The sequence below is a fragment of the Ipomoea triloba genome, chromosome 16 (assembly GCF_003576645.1).
Source record: "Ipomoea triloba cultivar NCNSP0323 chromosome 16, ASM357664v1".
Lineage (NCBI taxonomy): Eukaryota > Viridiplantae > Streptophyta > Magnoliopsida > Solanales > Convolvulaceae > Ipomoea > Ipomoea triloba.
This window is the reverse complement of record NC_044931.1, coordinates 14,183,532-14,198,709: the sequence shown is the minus strand read 5'-3', so window position 1 is coordinate 14,198,709 and position 15,178 is coordinate 14,183,532. Positions and strand designations below refer to the sequence as shown.

Genomic DNA, 15,178 nt, shown 5'->3' with positions numbered 1-15,178 from the left:
AGGGTACTATCCTTTTAAACCGCTAAACCGCTAAGCGAGAGAAGTTGCGCGGAGAGAGAGGGTCAAGTACATTTTGCGCGCAGTACGTGACGGATGCGATCATACCAGCACTAATGCACCGGATCCCATCAGAACTCCGAAGTTAAGCGTGCTTGGGCGAGAGTAGTACTAGGATGGGTGACCCCCTGGGAAGTCCTCGTGTTGCATCCCCCACCCTCTTTTTAATCTTTCTTTTAAACCGCTGGACCGCTCGCTAAGGGTACTATCCTTTTAAACCGCTAAACCGCTAAGCGAGAGAAGTTGCGCGGAGAGAGAGGGTCAAGTACATTTTGCGCGCAGTACGTGACGGATGCGATCATACCAGCACTAATGCACCGGATCCCATCAGAACTCCGAAGTTGAGCGTGCTTGGGCGAGAGTAGTACTAGGATGGGTGACCCCCTGGGAAGTCCTCGTGTTGCATCCCCCACCCTCTTTTTAATCTTTCTTTTAAACCGCTGGACCGCTCGCTAAGGGTACTATCCTTTTAAACCGCTAAACCGCTAAGCGAGAGAAGTTGCGCGGAGAGAGAGGGTCAAGTACATTTTGCGCGCAGTACGTGACGGATGCGATCATACCAGCACTAATGCACCGGATCCCATCAGAACTCCGAAGTTAAGCGTGCTTGGGCGAGAGTAGTACTAGGATGGGTGACCCCCTGGGAAGTCCTCGTGTTGCATCCCCCACCCTCTTTTTAATCTTTCTTTTAAACCGCTGGACCGCTCGCTAAGGGTACTATCCTTTTAAACCGCTAAACCGCTAAGCGAGAGAAGTTGCGCGGAGAGAGAGGGTCAAGTACATTTTGCGCGCAGTACGTGACGGATGCGATCATACCAGCACTAATGCACCGGATCCCATCAGAACTCCGAAGTTAAGCGTGCTTGGGCGAGAGTAGTACTAGGATGGGTGACCCCCTGGGAAGTCCTCGTGTTGCATCCCCCACCCTCTTTTTAATCTTTCTTTTAAACCGCTGGACCGCTCGCTAAGGGTACTATCCTTTTAAACCGCTAAACCGCTAAGCGAGAGAAGTTGCGCGGAGAGAGAGGGTCAAGTACATTTTGCGCGCAGTACGTGACGGATGCGATCATACCAGCACTAATGCACCGGATCCCATCAGAACTCCGAAGTTAAGCGTGCTTGGGCGAGAGTAGTACTAGGATGGGTGACCCCCTGGGAAGTCCTCGTGTTGCATCCCCCACCCTCTTTTTAATCTTTCTTTTAAACCGCTGGACCGCTCGCTAAGGGTACTATCCTTTTAAACCGCTAAACCGCTAAGCGAGAGAAGTTGCGCGGAGAGAGAGGGTCAAGTACATTTTGCGCGCAGTACGTGACGGATGCGATCATACCAGCACTAATGCACCGGATCCCATCAGAACTCCGAAGTTAAGCGTGCTTGGGCGAGAGTAGTACTAGGATGGGTGACCCCCTGGGAAGTCCTCGTGTTGCATCCCCCACCCTCTTTTTAATCTTTCTTTTAAACCGCTGGACCGCTCGCTAAGGGTACTATCCTTTTAAACCGCTAAACCGCTAAGCGAGAGAAGTTGCGCGGAGAGAGAGGGTCAAGTACATTTTGCGCGCAGTACGTGACGGATGCGATCATACCAGCACTAATGCACCGGATCCCATCAGAACTCCGAAGTTAAGCGTGCTTGGGCGAGAGTAGTACTAGGATGGGTGACCCCCTGGGAAGTCCTCGTGTTGCATCCCCCACCCTCTTTTTAATCTTTCTTTTAAACCGCTGGACCGCTCGCTAAGGGTACTATCCTTTTAAACCGCTAAACCGCTAAGCGAGAGAAGTTGCGCGGAGAGAGAGGGTCAAGTACATTTTGCGCGCAGTACGTGACGGATGCGATCATACCAGCACTAATGCACCGGATCCCATCAGAACTCCGAAGTTAAGCGTGCTTGGGCGAGAGTAGTACTAGGATGGGTGACCCCCTGGGAAGTCCTCGTGTTGCATCCCCCACCCTCTTTTTAATCTTTCTTTTAAACCGCTGGACCGCTCGCTAAGGGTACTATCCTTTTAAACCGCTAAACCGCTAAGCGAGAGAAGTTGCGCGGAGAGAGAGGGTCAAGTACATTTTGCGCGCAGTACGTGACGGATGCGATCATACCAGCACTAATGCACCGGATCCCATCAGAACTCCGAAGTTAAGCGTGCTTGGGCGAGAGTAGTACTAGGATGGGTGACCCCCTGGGAAGTCCTCGTGTTGCATCCCCCACCCTCTTTTTAATCTTTCTTTTAAACCGCTGGACCGCTCGCTAAGGGTACTATCCTTTTAAACCGCTAAACCGCTAAGCGAGAGAAGTTGCGCGGAGAGAGAGGGTCAAGTACATTTTGCGCGCAGTACGTGACGGATGCGATCATACCAGCACTAATGCACCGGATCCCATCAGAACTCCGAAGTTAAGCGTGCTTGGGCGAGAGTAGTACTAGGATGGGTGACCCCCTGGGAAGTCCTCGTGTTGCATCCCCCACCCTCTTTTTAATCTTTCTTTTAAACCGCTGGACCGCTCGCTAAGGGTACTATCCTTTTAAACCGCTAAACCGCTAAGCGAGAGAAGTTGCGCGGAGAGAGAGGGTCAAGTACATTTTGCGCGCAGTACGTGACGGATGCGATCATACCAGCACTAATGCACCGGATCCCATCAGAACTCCGAAGTTAAGCGTGCTTGGGCGAGAGTAGTACTAGGATGGGTGACCCCCTGGGAAGTCCTCGTGTTGCATCCCCCACCCTCTTTTTAATCTTTCTTTTAAACCGCTGGACCGCTCGCTAAGGGTACTATCCTTTTAAACCGCTAAACCGCTAAGCGAGAGAAGTTGCGCGGAGAGAGAGGGTCAAGTACATTTTGCGCGCAGTACGTGACGGATGCGATCATACCAGCACTAATGCACCGGATCCCATCAGAACTCCGAAGTTAAGCGTGCTTGGGCGAGAGTAGTACTAGGATGGGTGACCCCCTGGGAAGTCCTCGTGTTGCATCCCCCACCCTCTTTTTAATCTTTCTTTTAAACCGCTGGACCGCTCGCTAAGGGTACTATCCTTTTAAACCGCTAAACCGCTAAGCGAGAGAAGTTGCGCGGAGAGAGAGGGTCAAGTACATTTTGCGCGCAGTACGTGACGGATGCGATCATACCAGCACTAATGCACCGGATCCCATCAGAACTCCGAAGTTAAGCGTGCTTGGGCGAGAGTAGTACTAGGATGGGTGACCCCCTGGGAAGTCCTCGTGTTGCATCCCCCACCCTCTTTTTAATCTTTCTTTTAAACCGCTGGACCGCTCGCTAAGGGTACTATCCTTTTAAACCGCTAAACCGCTAAGCGAGAGAAGTTGCGCGGAGAGAGAGGGTCAAGTACATTTTGCGCGCAGTACGTGACGGATGCGATCATACCAGCACTAATGCACCGGATCCCATCAGAACTCCGAAGTTAAGCGTGCTTGGGCGAGAGTAGTACTAGGATGGGTGACCCCCTGGGAAGTCCTCGTGTTGCATCCCCCACCCTCTTTTTAATCTTTCTTTTAAACCGCTGGACCGCTCGCTAAGGGTACTATCCTTTTAAACCGCTAAACCGCTAAGCGAGAGAAGTTGCGCGGAGAGAGAGGGTCAAGTACATTTTGCGCGCAGTACGTGACGGATGCGATCATACCAGCACTAATGCACCGGATCCCATCAGAACTCCGAAGTTAAGCGTGCTTGGGCGAGAGTAGTACTAGGATGGGTGACCCCCTGGGAAGTCCTCGTGTTGCATCCCCCACCCTCTTTTTAATCTTTCTTTTAAACCGCTGGACCGCTCGCTAAGGGTACTATCCTTTTAAACCGCTAAACCGCTAAGCGAGAGAAGTTGCGCGGAGAGAGAGGGTCAAGTACATTTTGCGCGCAGTACGTGACGGATGCGATCATACCAGCACTAATGCACCGGATCCCATCAGAACTCCGAAGTTAAGCGTGCTTGGGCGAGAGTAGTACTAGGATGGGTGACCCCCTGGGAAGTCCTCGTGTTGCATCCCCCACCCTCTTTTTAATCTTTCTTTTAAACCGCTGGACCGCTCGCTAAGGGTACTATCCTTTTAAACCGCTAAACCGCTAAGCGAGAGAAGTTGCGCGGAGAGAGAGGGTCAAGTACATTTTGCGCGCAGTACGTGACGGATGCGATCATACCAGCACTAATGCACCGGATCCCATCAGAACTCCGAAGTTAAGCGTGCTTGGGCGAGAGTAGTACTAGGATGGGTGACCCCCTGGGAAGTCCTCGTGTTGCATCCCCCACCCTCTTTTTAATCTTTCTTTTAAACCGCTGGACCGCTCGCTAAGGGTACTATCCTTTTAAACCGCTAAACCGCTAAGCGAGAGAAGTTGCGCGGAGAGAGAGGGTCAAGTACATTTTGCGCGCAGTACGTGACGGATGCGATCATACCAGCACTAATGCACCGGATCCCATCAGAACTCCGAAGTTAAGCGTGCTTGGGCGAGAGTAGTACTAGGATGGGTGACCCCCTGGGAAGTCCTCGTGTTGCATCCCCCACCCTCTTTTTAATCTTTCTTTTAAACCGCTGGACCGCTCGCTAAGGGTACTATCCTTTTAAACCGCTAAACCGCTAAGCGAGAGAAGTTGCGCGGAGAGAGAGGGTCAAGTACATTTTGCGCGCAGTACGTGACGGATGCGATCATACCAGCACTAATGCACCGGATCCCATCAGAACTCCGAAGTTAAGCGTGCTTGGGCGAGAGTAGTACTAGGATGGGTGACCCCCTGGGAAGTCCTCGTGTTGCATCCCCCACCCTCTTTTTAATCTTTCTTTTAAACCGCTGGACCGCTCGCTAAGGGTACTATCCTTTTAAACCGCTAAACCGCTAAGCGAGAGAAGTTGCGCGGAGAGAGAGGGTCAAGTACATTTTGCGCGCAGTACGTGACGGATGCGATCATACCAGCACTAATGCACCGGATCCCATCAGAACTCCGAAGTTAAGCGTGCTTGGGCGAGAGTAGTACTAGGATGGGTGACCCCCTGGGAAGTCCTCGTGTTGCATCCCCCACCCTCTTTTTAATCTTTCTTTTAAACCGCTGGACCGCTCGCTAAGGGTACTATCCTTTTAAACCGCTAAACCGCTAAGCGAGAGAAGTTGCGCGGAGAGAGAGGGTCAAGTACATTTTGCGCGCAGTACGTGACGGATGCGATCATACCAGCACTAATGCACCGGATCCCATCAGAACTCCGAAGTTAAGCGTGCTTGGGCGAGAGTAGTACTAGGATGGGTGACCCCCTGGGAAGTCCTCGTGTTGCATCCCCCACCCTCTTTTTAATCTTTCTTTTAAACCGCTGGACCGCTCGCTAAGGGTACTATCCTTTTAAACCGCTAAACCGCTAAGCGAGAGAAGTTGCGCGGAGAGAGAGGGTCAAGTACATTTTGCGCGCAGTACGTGACGGATGCGATCATACCAGCACTAATGCACCGGATCCCATCAGAACTCCGAAGTTAAGCGTGCTTGGGCGAGAGTAGTACTAGGATGGGTGACCCCCTGGGAAGTCCTCGTGTTGCATCCCCCACCCTCTTTTTAATCTTTCTTTTAAACCGCTGGACCGCTCGCTAAGGGTACTATCCTTTTAAACCGCTAAACCGCTAAGCGAGAGAAGTTGCGCGGAGAGAGAGGGTCAAGTACATTTTGCGCGCAGTACGTGACGGATGCGATCATACCAGCACTAATGCACCGGATCCCATCAGAACTCCGAAGTTAAGCGTGCTTGGGCGAGAGTAGTACTAGGATGGGTGACCCCCTGGGAAGTCCTCGTGTTGCATCCCCCACCCTCTTTTTAATCTTTCTTTTAAACCGCTGGACCGCTCGCTAAGGGTACTATCCTTTTAAACCGCTAAACCGCTAAGCGAGAGAAGTTGCGCGGAGAGAGAGGGTCAAGTACATTTTGCGCGCAGTACGTGACGGATGCGATCATACCAGCACTAATGCACCGGATCCCATCAGAACTCCGAAGTTAAGCGTGCTTGGGCGAGAGTAGTACTAGGATGGGTGACCCCCTGGGAAGTCCTCGTGTTGCATCCCCCACCCTCTTTTTAATCTTTCTTTTAAACCGCTGGACCGCTCGCTAAGGGTACTATCCTTTTAAACCGCTAAACCGCTAAGCGAGAGAAGTTGCGCGGAGAGAGAGGGTCAAGTACATTTTGCGCGCAGTACGTGACGGATGCGATCATACCAGCACTAATGCACCGGATCCCATCAGAACTCCGAAGTTAAGCGTGCTTGGGCGAGAGTAGTACTAGGATGGGTGACCCCCTGGGAAGTCCTCGTGTTGCATCCCCCACCCTCTTTTTAATCTTTCTTTTAAACCGCTGGACCGCTCGCTAAGGGTACTATCCTTTTAAACCGCTAAACCGCTAAGCGAGAGAAGTTGCGCGGAGAGAGAGGGTCAAGTACATTTTGCGCGCAGTACGTGACGGATGCGATCATACCAGCACTAATGCACCGGATCCCATCAGAACTCCGAAGTTAAGCGTGCTTGGGCGAGAGTAGTACTAGGATGGGTGACCCCCTGGGAAGTCCTCGTGTTGCATCCCCCACCCTCTTTTTAATCTTTCTTTTAAACCGCTGGACCGCTCGCTAAGGGTACTATCCTTTTAAACCGCTAAACCGCTAAGCGAGAGAAGTTGCGCGGAGAGAGAGGGTCAAGTACATTTTGCGCGCAGTACGTGACGGATGCGATCATACCAGCACTAATGCACCGGATCCCATCAGAACTCCGAAGTTAAGCGTGCTTGGGCGAGAGTAGTACTAGGATGGGTGACCCCCTGGGAAGTCCTCGTGTTGCATCCCCCACCCTCTTTTTAATCTTTCTTTTAAACCGCTGGACCGCTCGCTAAGGGTACTATCCTTTTAAACCGCTAAACCGCTAAGCGAGAGAAGTTGCGCGGAGAGAGAGGGTCAAGTACATTTTGCGCGCAGTACGTGACGGATGCGATCATACCAGCACTAATGCACCGGATCCCATCAGAACTCCGAAGTTAAGCGTGCTTGGGCGAGAGTAGTACTAGGATGGGTGACCCCCTGGGAAGTCCTCGTGTTGCATCCCCCACCCTCTTTTTAATCTTTCTTTTAAACCGCTGGACCGCTCGCTAAGGGTACTATCCTTTTAAACCGCTAAACCGCTAAGCGAGAGAAGTTGCGCGGAGAGAGAGGGTCAAGTACATTTTGCGCGCAGTACGTGACGGATGCGATCATACCAGCACTAATGCACCGGATCCCATCAGAACTCCGAAGTTAAGCGTGCTTGGGCGAGAGTAGTACTAGGATGGGTGACCCCCTGGGAAGTCCTCGTGTTGCATCCCCCACCCTCTTTTTAATCTTTCTTTTAAACCGCTGGACCGCTCGCTAAGGGTACTATCCTTTTAAACCGCTAAACCGCTAAGCGAGAGAAGTTGCGCGGAGAGAGAGGGTCAAGTACATTTTGCGCGCAGTACGTGACGGATGCGATCATACCAGCACTAATGCACCGGATCCCATCAGAACTCCGAAGTTAAGCGTGCTTGGGCGAGAGTAGTACTAGGATGGGTGACCCCCTGGGAAGTCCTCGTGTTGCATCCCCCACCCTCTTTTTAATCTTTCTTTTAAACCGCTGGACCGCTCGCTAAGGGTACTATCCTTTTAAACCGCTAAACCGCTAAGCGAGAGAAGTTGCGCGGAGAGAGAGGGTCAAGTACATTTTGCGCGCAGTACGTGACGGATGCGATCATACCAGCACTAATGCACCGGATCCCATCAGAACTCCGAAGTTAAGCGTGCTTGGGCGAGAGTAGTACTAGGATGGGTGACCCCCTGGGAAGTCCTCGTGTTGCATCCCCCACCCTCTTTTTAATCTTTCTTTTAAACCGCTGGACCGCTCGCTAAGGGTACTATCCTTTTAAACCGCTAAACCGCTAAGCGAGAGAAGTTGCGCGGAGAGAGAGGGTCAAGTACATTTTGCGCGCAGTACGTGACGGATGCGATCATACCAGCACTAATGCACCGGATCCCATCAGAACTCCGAAGTTAAGCGTGCTTGGGCGAGAGTAGTACTAGGATGGGTGACCCCCTGGGAAGTCCTCGTGTTGCATCCCCCACCCTCTTTTTAATCTTTCTTTTAAACCGCTGGACCGCTCGCTAAGGGTACTATCCTTTTAAACCGCTAAACCGCTAAGCGAGAGAAGTTGCGCGGAGAGAGAGGGTCAAGTACATTTTGCGCGCAGTACGTGACGGATGCGATCATACCAGCACTAATGCACCGGATCCCATCAGAACTCCGAAGTTAAGCGTGCTTGGGCGAGAGTAGTACTAGGATGGGTGACCCCCTGGGAAGTCCTCGTGTTGCATCCCCCACCCTCTTTTTAATCTTTCTTTTAAACCGCTGGACCGCTCGCTAAGGGTACTATCCTTTTAAACCGCTAAACCGCTAAGCGAGAGAAGTTGCGCGGAGAGAGAGGGTCAAGTACATTTTGCGCGCAGTACGTGACGGATGCGATCATACCAGCACTAATGCACCGGATCCCATCAGAACTCCGAAGTTAAGCGTGCTTGGGCGAGAGTAGTACTAGGATGGGTGACCCCCTGGGAAGTCCTCGTGTTGCATCCCCCACCCTCTTTTTAATCTTTCTTTTAAACCGCTGGACCGCTCGCTAAGGGTACTATCCTTTTAAACCGCTAAACCGCTAAGCGAGAGAAGTTGCGCGGAGAGAGAGGGTCAAGTACATTTTGCGCGCAGTACGTGACGGATGCGATCATACCAGCACTAATGCACCGGATCCCATCAGAACTCCGAAGTTAAGCGTGCTTGGGCGAGAGTAGTACTAGGATGGGTGACCCCCTGGGAAGTCCTCGTGTTGCATCCCCCACCCTCTTTTTAATCTTTCTTTTAAACCGCTGGACCGCTCGCTAAGGGTACTATCCTTTTAAACCGCTAAACCGCTAAGCGAGAGAAGTTGCGCGGAGAGAGAGGGTCAAGTACATTTTGCGCGCAGTACGTGACGGATGCGATCATACCAGCACTAATGCACCGGATCCCATCAGAACTCCGAAGTTAAGCGTGCTTGGGCGAGAGTAGTACTAGGATGGGTGACCCCCTGGGAAGTCCTCGTGTTGCATCCCCCACCCTCTTTTTAATCTTTCTTTTAAACCGCTGGACCGCTCGCTAAGGGTACTATCCTTTTAAACCGCTAAACCGCTAAGCGAGAGAAGTTGCGCGGAGAGAGAGGGTCAAGTACATTTTGCGCGCAGTACGTGACGGATGCGATCATACCAGCACTAATGCACCGGATCCCATCAGAACTCCGAAGTTAAGCGTGCTTGGGCGAGAGTAGTACTAGGATGGGTGACCCCCTGGGAAGTCCTCGTGTTGCATCCCCCACCCTCTTTTTAATCTTTCTTTTAAACCGCTGGACCGCTCGCTAAGGGTACTATCCTTTTAAACCGCTAAACCGCTAAGCGAGAGAAGTTGCGCGGAGAGAGAGGGTCAAGTACATTTTGCGCGCAGTACGTGACGGATGCGATCATACCAGCACTAATGCACCGGATCCCATCAGAACTCCGAAGTTAAGCGTGCTTGGGCGAGAGTAGTACTAGGATGGGTGACCCCCTGGGAAGTCCTCGTGTTGCATCCCCCACCCTCTTTTTAATCTTTCTTTTAAACCGCTGGACCGCTCGCTAAGGGTACTATCCTTTTAAACCGCTAAACCGCTAAGCGAGAGAAGTTGCGCGGAGAGAGAGGGTCAAGTACATTTTGCGCGCAGTACGTGACGGATGCGATCATACCAGCACTAATGCACCGGATCCCATCAGAACTCCGAAGTTAAGCGTGCTTGGGCGAGAGTAGTACTAGGATGGGTGACCCCCTGGGAAGTCCTCGTGTTGCATCCCCCACCCTCTTTTTAATCTTTCTTTTAAACCGCTGGACCGCTCGCTAAGGGTACTATCCTTTTAAACCGCTAAACCGCTAAGCGAGAGAAGTTGCGCGGAGAGAGAGGGTCAAGTACATTTTGCGCGCAGTACGTGACGGATGCGATCATACCAGCACTAATGCACCGGATCCCATCAGAACTCCGAAGTTAAGCGTGCTTGGGCGAGAGTAGTACTAGGATGGGTGACCCCCTGGGAAGTCCTCGTGTTGCATCCCCCACCCTCTTTTTAATCTTTCTTTTAAACCGCTGGACCGCTCGCTAAGGGTACTATCCTTTTAAACCGCTAAACCGCTAAGCGAGAGAAGTTGCGCGGAGAGAGAGGGTCAAGTACATTTTGCGCGCAGTACGTGACGGATGCGATCATACCAGCACTAATGCACCGGATCCCATCAGAACTCCGAAGTTAAGCGTGCTTGGGCGAGAGTAGTACTAGGATGGGTGACCCCCTGGGAAGTCCTCGTGTTGCATCCCCCACCCTCTTTTTAATCTTTCTTTTAAACCGCTGGACCGCTCGCTAAGGGTACTATCCTTTTAAACCGCTAAACCGCTAAGCGAGAGAAGTTGCGCGGAGAGAGAGGGTCAAGTACATTTTGCGCGCAGTACGTGACGGATGCGATCATACCAGCACTAATGCACCGGATCCCATCAGAACTCCGAAGTTAAGCGTGCTTGGGCGAGAGTAGTACTAGGATGGGTGACCCCCTGGGAAGTCCTCGTGTTGCATCCCCCACCCTCTTTTTAATCTTTCTTTTAAACCGCTGGACCGCTCGCTAAGGGTACTATCCTTTTAAACCGCTAAACCGCTAAGCGAGAGAAGTTGCGCGGAGAGAGAGGGTCAAGTACATTTTGCGCGCAGTACGTGACGGATGCGATCATACCAGCACTAATGCACCGGATCCCATCAGAACTCCGAAGTTAAGCGTGCTTGGGCGAGAGTAGTACTAGGATGGGTGACCCCCTGGGAAGTCCTCGTGTTGCATCCCCCACCCTCTTTTTAATCTTTCTTTTAAACCGCTGGACCGCTCGCTAAGGGTACTATCCTTTTAAACCGCTAAACCGCTAAGCGAGAGAAGTTGCGCGGAGAGAGAGGGTCAAGTACATTTTGCGCGCAGTACGTGACGGATGCGATCATACCAGCACTAATGCACCGGATCCCATCAGAACTCCGAAGTTAAGCGTGCTTGGGCGAGAGTAGTACTAGGATGGGTGACCCCCTGGGAAGTCCTCGTGTTGCATCCCCCACCCTCTTTTTAATCTTTCTTTTAAACCGCTGGACCGCTCGCTAAGGGTACTATCCTTTTAAACCGCTAAACCGCTAAGCGAGAGAAGTTGCGCGGAGAGAGAGGGTCAAGTACATTTTGCGCGCAGTACGTGACGGATGCGATCATACCAGCACTAATGCACCGGATCCCATCAGAACTCCGAAGTTAAGCGTGCTTGGGCGAGAGTAGTACTAGGATGGGTGACCCCCTGGGAAGTCCTCGTGTTGCATCCCCCACCCTCTTTTTAATCTTTCTTTTAAACCGCTGGACCGCTCGCTAAGGGTACTATCCTTTTAAACCGCTAAACCGCTAAGCGAGAGAAGTTGCGCGGAGAGAGAGGGTCAAGTACATTTTGCGCGCAGTACGTGACGGATGCGATCATACCAGCACTAATGCACCGGATCCCATCAGAACTCCGAAGTTAAGCGTGCTTGGGCGAGAGTAGTACTAGGATGGGTGACCCCCTGGGAAGTCCTCGTGTTGCATCCCCCACCCTCTTTTTAATCTTTCTTTTAAACCGCTGGACCGCTCGCTAAGGGTACTATCCTTTTAAACCGCTAAACCGCTAAGCGAGAGAAGTTGCGCGGAGAGAGAGGGTCAAGTACATTTTGCGCGCAGTACGTGACGGATGCGATCATACCAGCACTAATGCACCGGATCCCATCAGAACTCCGAAGTTAAGCGTGCTTGGGCGAGAGTAGTACTAGGATGGGTGACCCCCTGGGAAGTCCTCGTGTTGCATCCCCCACCCTCTTTTTAATCTTTCTTTTAAACCGCTGGACCGCTCGCTAAGGGTACTATCCTTTTAAACCGCTAAACCGCTAAGCGAGAGAAGTTGCGCGGAGAGAGAGGGTCAAGTACATTTTGCGCGCAGTACGTGACGGATGCGATCATACCAGCACTAATGCACCGGATCCCATCAGAACTCCGAAGTTAAGCGTGCTTGGGCGAGAGTAGTACTAGGATGGGTGACCCCCTGGGAAGTCCTCGTGTTGCATCCCCCACCCTCTTTTTAATCTTTCTTTTAAACCGCTGGACCGCTCGCTAAGGGTACTATCCTTTTAAACCGCTAAACCGCTAAGCGAGAGAAGTTGCGCGGAGAGAGAGGGTCAAGTACATTTTGCGCGCAGTACGTGACGGATGCGATCATACCAGCACTAATGCACCGGATCCCATCAGAACTCCGAAGTTAAGCGTGCTTGGGCGAGAGTAGTACTAGGATGGGTGACCCCCTGGGAAGTCCTCGTGTTGCATCCCCCACCCTCTTTTTAATCTTTCTTTTAAACCGCTGGACCGCTCGCTAAGGGTACTATCCTTTTAAACCGCTAAACCGCTAAGCGAGAGAAGTTGCGCGGAGAGAGAGGGTCAAGTACATTTTGCGCGCAGTACGTGACGGATGCGATCATACCAGCACTAATGCACCGGATCCCATCAGAACTCCGAAGTTAAGCGTGCTTGGGCGAGAGTAGTACTAGGATGGGTGACCCCCTGGGAAGTCCTCGTGTTGCATCCCCCACCCTCTTTTTAATCTTTCTTTTAAACCGCTGGACCGCTCGCTAAGGGTACTATCCTTTTAAACCGCTAAACCGCTAAGCGAGAGAAGTTGCGCGGAGAGAGAGGGTCAAGTACATTTTGCGCGCAGTACGTGACGGATGCGATCATACCAGCACTAATGCACCGGATCCCATCAGAACTCCGAAGTTAAGCGTGCTTGGGCGAGAGTAGTACTAGGATGGGTGACCCCCTGGGAAGTCCTCGTGTTGCATCCCCCACCCTCTTTTTAATCTTTCTTTTAAACCGCTGGACCGCTCGCTAAGGGTACTATCCTTTTAAACCGCTAAACCGCTAAGCGAGAGAAGTTGCGCGGAGAGAGAGGGTCAAGTACATTTTGCGCGCAGTACGTGACGGATGCGATCATACCAGCACTAATGCACCGGATCCCATCAGAACTCCGAAGTTAAGCGTGCTTGGGCGAGAGTAGTACTAGGATGGGTGACCCCCTGGGAAGTCCTCGTGTTGCATCCCCCACCCTCTTTTTAATCTTTCTTTTAAACCGCTGGACCGCTCGCTAAGGGTACTATCCTTTTAAACCGCTAAACCGCTAAGCGAGAGAAGTTGCGCGGAGAGAGAGGGTCAAGTACATTTTGCGCGCAGTACGTGACGGATGCGATCATACCAGCACTAATGCACCGGATCCCATCAGAACTCCGAAGTTAAGCGTGCTTGGGCGAGAGTAGTACTAGGATGGGTGACCCCCTGGGAAGTCCTCGTGTTGCATCCCCCACCCTCTTTTTAATCTTTCTTTTAAACCGCTGGACCGCTCGCTAAGGGTACTATCCTTTTAAACCGCTAAACCGCTAAGCGAGAGAAGTTGCGCGGAGAGAGAGGGTCAAGTACATTTTGCGCGCAGTACGTGACGGATGCGATCATACCAGCACTAATGCACCGGATCCCATCAGAACTCCGAAGTTAAGCGTGCTTGGGCGAGAGTAGTACTAGGATGGGTGACCCCCTGGGAAGTCCTCGTGTTGCATCCCCCACCCTCTTTTTAATCTTTCTTTTAAACCGCTGGACCGCTCGCTAAGGGTACTATCCTTTTAAACCGCTAAACCGCTAAGCGAGAGAAGTTGCGCGGAGAGAGAGGGTCAAGTACATTTTGCGCGCAGTACGTGACGGATGCGATCATACCAGCACTAATGCACCGGATCCCATCAGAACTCCGAAGTTAAGCGTGCTTGGGCGAGAGTAGTACTAGGATGGGTGACCCCCTGGGAAGTCCTCGTGTTGCATCCCCCACCCTCTTTTTAATCTTTCTTTTAAACCGCTGGACCGCTCGCTAAGGGTACTATCCTTTTAAACCGCTAAACCGCTAAGCGAGAGAAGTTGCGCGGAGAGAGAGGGTCAAGTACATTTTGCGCGCAGTACGTGACGGATGCGATCATACCAGCACTAATGCACCGGATCCCATCAGAACTCCGAAGTTAAGCGTGCTTGGGCGAGAGTAGTACTAGGATGGGTGACCCCCTGGGAAGTCCTCGTGTTGCATCCCCCACCCTCTTTTTAATCTTTCTTTTAAACCGCTGGACCGCTCGCTAAGGGTACTATCCTTTTAAACCGCTAAACCGCTAAGCGAGAGAAGTTGCGCGGAGAGAGAGGGTCAAGTACATTTTGCGCGCAGTACGTGACGGATGCGATCATACCAGCACTAATGCACCGGATCCCATCAGAACTCCGAAGTTAAGCGTGCTTGGGCGAGAGTAGTACTAGGATGGGTGACCCCCTGGGAAGTCCTCGTGTTGCATCCCCCACCCTCTTTTTAATCTTTCTTTTAAACCGCTGGACCGCTCGCTAAGGGTACTATCCTTTTAAACCGCTAAACCGCTAAGCGAGAGAAGTTGCGCGGAGAGAGAGGGTCAAGTACATTTTGCGCGCAGTACGTGACGGATGCGATCATACCAGCACTAATGCACCGGATCCCATCAGAACTCCGAAGTTAAGCGTGCTTGGGCGAGAGTAGTACTAGGATGGGTGACCCCCTGGGAAGTCCTCGTGTTGCATCCCCCACCCTCTTTTTAATCTTTCTTTTAAACCGCTGGACCGCTCGCTAAGGGTACTATCCTTTTAAACCGCTAAACCGCTAAGCGAGAGAAGTTGCGCGGAGAGAGAGGGTCAAGTACATTTTGCGCGCAGTACGTGACGGATGCGATCATACCAGCACTAATGCACCGGATCCCATCAGAACTCCGAAGTTAAGCGTGCTTGGGCGAGAGTAGTACTAGGATGGGTGACCCCCTGGGAAGTCCTCGTGTTGCATCCCCCACCCTCTTTTTAATCTTTCTTTTAAACCGCTGGACCGCTCGCTAAGGGTACTATCCTTTTAAACCGCTAAACCGCTAAGCGAGAGAAGTTGCGCGGAGAGAGAGGGTCAAGTACATTT

The 15,178-nt window shown here is 51.9% G+C and overlaps 59 non-coding genes across 59 annotated transcripts; all 59 read left to right on the top strand.

The window, feature by feature from the left end:
* Nucleotides 1-91: 91 nt before the first annotated feature.
* Nucleotides 92-210, top strand: LOC116008045. Its single transcript, XR_004095448.1, has one exon. It is a non-coding gene; the product is annotated as a 5S ribosomal RNA (ribosomal RNA).
* A 137-nt stretch (nt 211-347) lies between these two features.
* Nucleotides 348-466, top strand: LOC116008240. Its single transcript, XR_004095635.1, has one exon. It is a non-coding gene; the product is annotated as a 5S ribosomal RNA (ribosomal RNA).
* Nucleotides 467-603: 137 nt separating this feature from the next.
* Nucleotides 604-722, top strand: LOC116008044. The gene has a single exon (XR_004095447.1). It is a non-coding gene; the product is annotated as a 5S ribosomal RNA (ribosomal RNA).
* A 137-nt stretch (nt 723-859) lies between these two features.
* Nucleotides 860-978, top strand: LOC116008043. Its single transcript, XR_004095446.1, has one exon. It is a non-coding gene; the product is annotated as a 5S ribosomal RNA (ribosomal RNA).
* Nucleotides 979-1,115: 137 nt separating this feature from the next.
* On the top strand, nt 1,116-1,234 carry LOC116008041. The gene has a single exon (XR_004095444.1). It is a non-coding gene; the product is annotated as a 5S ribosomal RNA (ribosomal RNA).
* Nucleotides 1,235-1,371: 137 nt separating this feature from the next.
* Nucleotides 1,372-1,490, top strand: LOC116008040. Its single transcript, XR_004095443.1, has one exon. It is a non-coding gene; the product is annotated as a 5S ribosomal RNA (ribosomal RNA).
* Nucleotides 1,491-1,627: 137 nt separating this feature from the next.
* LOC116008039 lies at nt 1,628-1,746 on the top strand. The gene has a single exon (XR_004095442.1). It is a non-coding gene; the product is annotated as a 5S ribosomal RNA (ribosomal RNA).
* A 137-nt stretch (nt 1,747-1,883) lies between these two features.
* Nucleotides 1,884-2,002, top strand: LOC116008038. Its single transcript, XR_004095441.1, has one exon. It is a non-coding gene; the product is annotated as a 5S ribosomal RNA (ribosomal RNA).
* A 137-nt stretch (nt 2,003-2,139) lies between these two features.
* Nucleotides 2,140-2,258, top strand: LOC116008037. Its single transcript, XR_004095440.1, has one exon. It is a non-coding gene; the product is annotated as a 5S ribosomal RNA (ribosomal RNA).
* A 137-nt stretch (nt 2,259-2,395) lies between these two features.
* Nucleotides 2,396-2,514, top strand: LOC116008036. The gene has a single exon (XR_004095439.1). It is a non-coding gene; the product is annotated as a 5S ribosomal RNA (ribosomal RNA).
* Nucleotides 2,515-2,651: 137 nt separating this feature from the next.
* LOC116008034 lies at nt 2,652-2,770 on the top strand. Its single transcript, XR_004095438.1, has one exon. It is a non-coding gene; the product is annotated as a 5S ribosomal RNA (ribosomal RNA).
* A 137-nt stretch (nt 2,771-2,907) lies between these two features.
* LOC116008033 lies at nt 2,908-3,026 on the top strand. Its single transcript, XR_004095437.1, has one exon. It is a non-coding gene; the product is annotated as a 5S ribosomal RNA (ribosomal RNA).
* A 137-nt stretch (nt 3,027-3,163) lies between these two features.
* LOC116008032 lies at nt 3,164-3,282 on the top strand. Its single transcript, XR_004095436.1, has one exon. It is a non-coding gene; the product is annotated as a 5S ribosomal RNA (ribosomal RNA).
* Nucleotides 3,283-3,419: 137 nt separating this feature from the next.
* Nucleotides 3,420-3,538, top strand: LOC116008031. The gene has a single exon (XR_004095435.1). It is a non-coding gene; the product is annotated as a 5S ribosomal RNA (ribosomal RNA).
* Nucleotides 3,539-3,675: 137 nt separating this feature from the next.
* LOC116008029 lies at nt 3,676-3,794 on the top strand. The gene has a single exon (XR_004095433.1). It is a non-coding gene; the product is annotated as a 5S ribosomal RNA (ribosomal RNA).
* Nucleotides 3,795-3,931: 137 nt separating this feature from the next.
* Nucleotides 3,932-4,050, top strand: LOC116008028. Its single transcript, XR_004095432.1, has one exon. It is a non-coding gene; the product is annotated as a 5S ribosomal RNA (ribosomal RNA).
* Nucleotides 4,051-4,187: 137 nt separating this feature from the next.
* On the top strand, nt 4,188-4,306 carry LOC116008027. The gene has a single exon (XR_004095431.1). It is a non-coding gene; the product is annotated as a 5S ribosomal RNA (ribosomal RNA).
* Nucleotides 4,307-4,443: 137 nt separating this feature from the next.
* Nucleotides 4,444-4,562, top strand: LOC116008026. Its single transcript, XR_004095430.1, has one exon. It is a non-coding gene; the product is annotated as a 5S ribosomal RNA (ribosomal RNA).
* Nucleotides 4,563-4,699: 137 nt separating this feature from the next.
* LOC116008025 lies at nt 4,700-4,818 on the top strand. The gene has a single exon (XR_004095429.1). It is a non-coding gene; the product is annotated as a 5S ribosomal RNA (ribosomal RNA).
* Nucleotides 4,819-4,955: 137 nt separating this feature from the next.
* LOC116009558 lies at nt 4,956-5,074 on the top strand. Its single transcript, XR_004096817.1, has one exon. It is a non-coding gene; the product is annotated as a 5S ribosomal RNA (ribosomal RNA).
* A 137-nt stretch (nt 5,075-5,211) lies between these two features.
* On the top strand, nt 5,212-5,330 carry LOC116009557. Its single transcript, XR_004096816.1, has one exon. It is a non-coding gene; the product is annotated as a 5S ribosomal RNA (ribosomal RNA).
* Nucleotides 5,331-5,467: 137 nt separating this feature from the next.
* On the top strand, nt 5,468-5,586 carry LOC116009556. The gene has a single exon (XR_004096815.1). It is a non-coding gene; the product is annotated as a 5S ribosomal RNA (ribosomal RNA).
* Nucleotides 5,587-5,723: 137 nt separating this feature from the next.
* LOC116009555 lies at nt 5,724-5,842 on the top strand. Its single transcript, XR_004096814.1, has one exon. It is a non-coding gene; the product is annotated as a 5S ribosomal RNA (ribosomal RNA).
* A 137-nt stretch (nt 5,843-5,979) lies between these two features.
* LOC116009554 lies at nt 5,980-6,098 on the top strand. The gene has a single exon (XR_004096813.1). It is a non-coding gene; the product is annotated as a 5S ribosomal RNA (ribosomal RNA).
* A 137-nt stretch (nt 6,099-6,235) lies between these two features.
* On the top strand, nt 6,236-6,354 carry LOC116009552. The gene has a single exon (XR_004096811.1). It is a non-coding gene; the product is annotated as a 5S ribosomal RNA (ribosomal RNA).
* Nucleotides 6,355-6,491: 137 nt separating this feature from the next.
* On the top strand, nt 6,492-6,610 carry LOC116009551. Its single transcript, XR_004096810.1, has one exon. It is a non-coding gene; the product is annotated as a 5S ribosomal RNA (ribosomal RNA).
* Nucleotides 6,611-6,747: 137 nt separating this feature from the next.
* On the top strand, nt 6,748-6,866 carry LOC116009550. The gene has a single exon (XR_004096809.1). It is a non-coding gene; the product is annotated as a 5S ribosomal RNA (ribosomal RNA).
* Nucleotides 6,867-7,003: 137 nt separating this feature from the next.
* LOC116009549 lies at nt 7,004-7,122 on the top strand. Its single transcript, XR_004096808.1, has one exon. It is a non-coding gene; the product is annotated as a 5S ribosomal RNA (ribosomal RNA).
* A 137-nt stretch (nt 7,123-7,259) lies between these two features.
* Nucleotides 7,260-7,378, top strand: LOC116009548. The gene has a single exon (XR_004096807.1). It is a non-coding gene; the product is annotated as a 5S ribosomal RNA (ribosomal RNA).
* Nucleotides 7,379-7,515: 137 nt separating this feature from the next.
* Nucleotides 7,516-7,634, top strand: LOC116009546. Its single transcript, XR_004096806.1, has one exon. It is a non-coding gene; the product is annotated as a 5S ribosomal RNA (ribosomal RNA).
* Nucleotides 7,635-7,771: 137 nt separating this feature from the next.
* On the top strand, nt 7,772-7,890 carry LOC116009545. The gene has a single exon (XR_004096805.1). It is a non-coding gene; the product is annotated as a 5S ribosomal RNA (ribosomal RNA).
* Nucleotides 7,891-8,027: 137 nt separating this feature from the next.
* LOC116009544 lies at nt 8,028-8,146 on the top strand. The gene has a single exon (XR_004096804.1). It is a non-coding gene; the product is annotated as a 5S ribosomal RNA (ribosomal RNA).
* A 137-nt stretch (nt 8,147-8,283) lies between these two features.
* Nucleotides 8,284-8,402, top strand: LOC116009543. The gene has a single exon (XR_004096803.1). It is a non-coding gene; the product is annotated as a 5S ribosomal RNA (ribosomal RNA).
* Nucleotides 8,403-8,539: 137 nt separating this feature from the next.
* Nucleotides 8,540-8,658, top strand: LOC116009542. The gene has a single exon (XR_004096802.1). It is a non-coding gene; the product is annotated as a 5S ribosomal RNA (ribosomal RNA).
* A 137-nt stretch (nt 8,659-8,795) lies between these two features.
* On the top strand, nt 8,796-8,914 carry LOC116009540. The gene has a single exon (XR_004096800.1). It is a non-coding gene; the product is annotated as a 5S ribosomal RNA (ribosomal RNA).
* A 137-nt stretch (nt 8,915-9,051) lies between these two features.
* LOC116009539 lies at nt 9,052-9,170 on the top strand. Its single transcript, XR_004096799.1, has one exon. It is a non-coding gene; the product is annotated as a 5S ribosomal RNA (ribosomal RNA).
* A 137-nt stretch (nt 9,171-9,307) lies between these two features.
* On the top strand, nt 9,308-9,426 carry LOC116009538. Its single transcript, XR_004096798.1, has one exon. It is a non-coding gene; the product is annotated as a 5S ribosomal RNA (ribosomal RNA).
* A 137-nt stretch (nt 9,427-9,563) lies between these two features.
* Nucleotides 9,564-9,682, top strand: LOC116009537. The gene has a single exon (XR_004096797.1). It is a non-coding gene; the product is annotated as a 5S ribosomal RNA (ribosomal RNA).
* Nucleotides 9,683-9,819: 137 nt separating this feature from the next.
* On the top strand, nt 9,820-9,938 carry LOC116009536. Its single transcript, XR_004096796.1, has one exon. It is a non-coding gene; the product is annotated as a 5S ribosomal RNA (ribosomal RNA).
* Nucleotides 9,939-10,075: 137 nt separating this feature from the next.
* Nucleotides 10,076-10,194, top strand: LOC116009535. Its single transcript, XR_004096795.1, has one exon. It is a non-coding gene; the product is annotated as a 5S ribosomal RNA (ribosomal RNA).
* A 137-nt stretch (nt 10,195-10,331) lies between these two features.
* LOC116009534 lies at nt 10,332-10,450 on the top strand. The gene has a single exon (XR_004096794.1). It is a non-coding gene; the product is annotated as a 5S ribosomal RNA (ribosomal RNA).
* Nucleotides 10,451-10,587: 137 nt separating this feature from the next.
* Nucleotides 10,588-10,706, top strand: LOC116009533. Its single transcript, XR_004096793.1, has one exon. It is a non-coding gene; the product is annotated as a 5S ribosomal RNA (ribosomal RNA).
* A 137-nt stretch (nt 10,707-10,843) lies between these two features.
* Nucleotides 10,844-10,962, top strand: LOC116009532. The gene has a single exon (XR_004096792.1). It is a non-coding gene; the product is annotated as a 5S ribosomal RNA (ribosomal RNA).
* Nucleotides 10,963-11,099: 137 nt separating this feature from the next.
* Nucleotides 11,100-11,218, top strand: LOC116009531. The gene has a single exon (XR_004096791.1). It is a non-coding gene; the product is annotated as a 5S ribosomal RNA (ribosomal RNA).
* A 137-nt stretch (nt 11,219-11,355) lies between these two features.
* On the top strand, nt 11,356-11,474 carry LOC116009529. The gene has a single exon (XR_004096789.1). It is a non-coding gene; the product is annotated as a 5S ribosomal RNA (ribosomal RNA).
* Nucleotides 11,475-11,611: 137 nt separating this feature from the next.
* On the top strand, nt 11,612-11,730 carry LOC116009528. Its single transcript, XR_004096788.1, has one exon. It is a non-coding gene; the product is annotated as a 5S ribosomal RNA (ribosomal RNA).
* Nucleotides 11,731-11,867: 137 nt separating this feature from the next.
* LOC116009527 lies at nt 11,868-11,986 on the top strand. Its single transcript, XR_004096787.1, has one exon. It is a non-coding gene; the product is annotated as a 5S ribosomal RNA (ribosomal RNA).
* Nucleotides 11,987-12,123: 137 nt separating this feature from the next.
* On the top strand, nt 12,124-12,242 carry LOC116009526. Its single transcript, XR_004096786.1, has one exon. It is a non-coding gene; the product is annotated as a 5S ribosomal RNA (ribosomal RNA).
* Nucleotides 12,243-12,379: 137 nt separating this feature from the next.
* On the top strand, nt 12,380-12,498 carry LOC116009525. The gene has a single exon (XR_004096785.1). It is a non-coding gene; the product is annotated as a 5S ribosomal RNA (ribosomal RNA).
* A 137-nt stretch (nt 12,499-12,635) lies between these two features.
* Nucleotides 12,636-12,754, top strand: LOC116009524. The gene has a single exon (XR_004096784.1). It is a non-coding gene; the product is annotated as a 5S ribosomal RNA (ribosomal RNA).
* A 137-nt stretch (nt 12,755-12,891) lies between these two features.
* Nucleotides 12,892-13,010, top strand: LOC116009523. The gene has a single exon (XR_004096783.1). It is a non-coding gene; the product is annotated as a 5S ribosomal RNA (ribosomal RNA).
* A 137-nt stretch (nt 13,011-13,147) lies between these two features.
* On the top strand, nt 13,148-13,266 carry LOC116009522. The gene has a single exon (XR_004096782.1). It is a non-coding gene; the product is annotated as a 5S ribosomal RNA (ribosomal RNA).
* Nucleotides 13,267-13,403: 137 nt separating this feature from the next.
* LOC116009521 lies at nt 13,404-13,522 on the top strand. Its single transcript, XR_004096781.1, has one exon. It is a non-coding gene; the product is annotated as a 5S ribosomal RNA (ribosomal RNA).
* A 137-nt stretch (nt 13,523-13,659) lies between these two features.
* On the top strand, nt 13,660-13,778 carry LOC116009520. The gene has a single exon (XR_004096780.1). It is a non-coding gene; the product is annotated as a 5S ribosomal RNA (ribosomal RNA).
* Nucleotides 13,779-13,915: 137 nt separating this feature from the next.
* Nucleotides 13,916-14,034, top strand: LOC116009518. The gene has a single exon (XR_004096778.1). It is a non-coding gene; the product is annotated as a 5S ribosomal RNA (ribosomal RNA).
* Nucleotides 14,035-14,171: 137 nt separating this feature from the next.
* Nucleotides 14,172-14,290, top strand: LOC116009517. Its single transcript, XR_004096777.1, has one exon. It is a non-coding gene; the product is annotated as a 5S ribosomal RNA (ribosomal RNA).
* Nucleotides 14,291-14,427: 137 nt separating this feature from the next.
* Nucleotides 14,428-14,546, top strand: LOC116009516. The gene has a single exon (XR_004096776.1). It is a non-coding gene; the product is annotated as a 5S ribosomal RNA (ribosomal RNA).
* Nucleotides 14,547-14,683: 137 nt separating this feature from the next.
* On the top strand, nt 14,684-14,802 carry LOC116009515. The gene has a single exon (XR_004096775.1). It is a non-coding gene; the product is annotated as a 5S ribosomal RNA (ribosomal RNA).
* Nucleotides 14,803-14,939: 137 nt separating this feature from the next.
* Nucleotides 14,940-15,058, top strand: LOC116009514. Its single transcript, XR_004096774.1, has one exon. It is a non-coding gene; the product is annotated as a 5S ribosomal RNA (ribosomal RNA).
* Nucleotides 15,059-15,178: the final 120 nt, after the last annotated feature.